Source organism: Petaurus breviceps, unplaced genomic scaffold (assembly GCF_028583685.1).
Source record: "Petaurus breviceps papuanus isolate PSGF00001 unplaced genomic scaffold, PetGlider_PUasm1.0 98, whole genome shotgun sequence".
Classification (NCBI taxonomy): Eukaryota; Metazoa; Chordata; class Mammalia; order Diprotodontia; family Petauridae; genus Petaurus; species Petaurus breviceps.
Window position 1 is genome coordinate 56,320,383 of NW_027187460.1, and position 3,240 is coordinate 56,323,622.

The 3,240-nt window shown below is 38.5% G+C and overlaps 1 pseudogene; it reads left to right on the forward strand.

Annotated features, from left to right (window-relative positions):
- Nucleotides 1-1,639: 1,639 nt before the first annotated feature.
- LOC138156121 (nucleophosmin-like) lies at nucleotides 1,640-3,021 on the forward strand (annotated as a pseudogene).
- The last annotated feature ends 219 nt before the right edge of the window (nucleotides 3,022-3,240 follow it).

A 3,240-nucleotide genomic window follows, 5' to 3' on the forward strand; every position in this document is an offset into this window, starting at 1 on the left:
TGTAACTGAAATATGTTGAACCTTACAGACATGCTCCTTAGACCTCTTTCAGAACCCCAAGATCCTATTTCATGCATTCTGGTGCTTCTACCACTGTTGAAGATTTATTGTGACACTATTGAATGTGAGGTAGGCTTTATAAGAAAAAAACACAAGGAATAGAAGAGTTTATAACTTAAACTCCTACTTTTTCTCTTTAAAAAATATATACAAACTGTTTGGTTAAAATAAAAAAGCATAAATATAGATATTTAATAGCTAGGTGTTTATATAATAGAAAAAAAACAGACTCATGAAACTCAAGGATCAAGTAATAAGCTATGTACTTTGGGAGCATTTTTAAAATATCCTTAACATACTTGTTCTCTATCATAGTTAGCTTAGATGGATTCTTCTATCTACTTCTGCTGAAGGGATAATATTTCCCTTGCCTTTACTTCCTCAAAAAATTAATATTCTGATCAATTATCTGCTTCCCTCATGTCTCTGGAATTGCATGAGTTGGTCTGCTAAGATTGTACTAAGTGTGAATTGAATAGATTATCTTTAACTAGGTGTAACAGCAAGCACCCCAAGCGAGTCCTCAGGGTTTGCTGCCCATACAGGTTCTTGGATCTGCTTTGTTAAAGGAAAGCAACTCAAAATGGGTTAACAAGCTTACTTTAATCAGTCAGACATATATCGTTTACCTTGTTCAAGGGAAAAAGGTCAGCACCCCAAACTTCAAAATATACAGACAGAATTATCAAGACATTAACAGATCAAGTAGACAGCTTTCCAAACTGTCCAACCATTACATCCATACCCAGTCAACATCTGGGTTTCCACATCTGGGTTTTTCAAAGCCGGGGGACTCTCAACAACGGCTTCCCAGAATTCGTATCAAATCACAGAACACTTCTCAAAGTGAGTCCCAAAACAAAGCTACACATCAGGGCTTATATAGCCTTCTCCTGGCTCAGAGAATGTAACAACCTTATTGACTCATTGGCCAATCAAGAAGTATCTACTGAAAAACAAGCCTCCCTCCCCAGGCTTCAGGTGCATTTTAGCCTAGGGGCAGGGAAGATCTTCCAAATTTGCATTCCCATTACACTAGGCTATTTAAGGAATCTCTCAAAGCAGGGTTTCTTACAACAGGTAAGCACAATCTGACATCAGGGCAAGAGAAACTATCAGCAATCAAATCCCTCCACAAAGAGACCAGGAAGAAAATTTAGGCCCCTTTGGTATTTGCCCTTTTGTAAAGCCAAGCATGAGCAGCTTTCCAGAGTATTGCTACTGTGAACAGCTTTCAAGTTTCTAATTACACAGTATAGTGAACTCTTTGTTTATTCAGTAACAAATTAAGCAAAACATTCACAGAAAATCAAAATAGAGCATTCACCATGTTATGGCATAACAACTTATCATTAAAAAGGCCATGTAATTTTCACCAAAGTGAAATATAGTTTTAAACAAAGTACATTCATTTAGTAACTCAATCATTCTTAAGGAGGCAAGTCTCCTTAATTGATACAAAGTACAGAGGTCTAAAGTTTTCCACCACTAGATCACATTGTCTTAATCTCTTCCATCAAAAAGTCTTCTTTCGGGGAGCCAGAGCCATTCTGTCCGTCCTTCTCTTCACACTGCTCTGCTCTCCTCAGTATCGCTGCTCAAATGGAGGACTCAATGGAGATGGATATGAGCCCCCTCCGGCCCCAGAATTTCCTCTTCGGTTGTGAACTAAAGGCTGACAAAGATTATAATTTTAAGGCAGATAATGATGAAAATGAGCACCAGTTGTCATTGAGGACTGTGAGTTTAGGGGCTGGTGCAAAGGATGAATTGCATATTGTTGAAGCAGAGGCACTGAACTATGAAGGCAATCTGATTAAAGTAACACTGGCATCTCTGAAAATGTCTGTTCAGCCTTACAATTTCACTAGGTGGCTTTGAGATTACACCACCAGTAGTTTTGCGGTTGAAATGTGGTTCAGGGCCTGTACATGTGAGTGGCCAGCACCTAGTAGCACTGGAGGAAGATGCAGAATCATATGATGAAGAGGAAGATGATATGAAACTATTAAATATGTCTGGCAAACGATCTGCTCCTGGAGTTGGTAGCAAGGTTCCACAGAAAAAGGTCAAACTGTCTGAAGAAGATGAAGATGATGATGAAGAAGATGATGATGATGAAGATGATGATGATGATGATGACTTCGAAGGTGAGGAAAGTGAAGAAAAGACCCCTCCAGTGAAGAAATCTGTCCGTGATGCTGCAGCAAAAAATGCACAAAAATCAAACCAGAATGGAAAAGATTCGAAGCCGTCCACACCAAAATCAAAAGGTCAAGAATCCTTCAAAAAGCAGGACAAGACTCCTAAGACTCCCAAAGGACCCACTTCTCTAGAGGATATTAAAGCAAAAATGAAGGCAAGCATTGAAAAGATATTTGATGATGCGCAGGGTCAGTTATTTTCATTTCAATTTCCACAGCAGAGGAAGAAGTTAATAAGCACTTGGGCATTATCTCAACTGAAAGATATTCTAGGTTTTAAGCAAGTCCAAGTAACTTCTCTATACCAAACAGAAAATCTTTATAGGCAGGTGGTTCCCTCCCAAAAGTGGAAGGCAAATTCATCAACTATGTAAAGAATTGCTTCCGGATGTCTGATCAGGAGGCTATTCAAGATCTCTGGCTGTGGAGGAAATCTCTTTAAGAAAATAAGTTTGAACAGTTTGTTAAAATTTTCCGTCTTATTTCTGTAACAGTTGATATCTGGCTGTCCTTTTTATAATGCAGAGTGAGAACTTTCCCTACCGTGTCTGATAAATGTCGTCCAGATTACTTTGCCAAGAATGTGTTGTCCAAAATGCCTGTTTAGTTTTCAAAGATGGAACTCCACCCTTTGCCTCATTTAAGTATGTATGGAATGTTATGATAGGGCATAGTAGTAGTGGTGGTCAGACAAATGGAAATGGTGGGGAGACAAAGTATACATGTGAAATAAATTCAGTATTTTAATTTTAAAAAAGTCTTCTTTCTCCTTGATTGGAGATTAGTTTCCAATCATCCTTAATTAGTAAGCCCTTAACTCAATCATCTAAATGTAAAGGTCAAAGTTCTCTATCCCTAGTAAATCATGATCTTCTCAGTTTGCATTAAATGCCCAAAGAGAGGTCTTTTCATCTTAACTCAAGGATGGCTCTCTGTTTCCATGGTTCCCCTTCCATGATCCCAGCTCCTGCCAGCT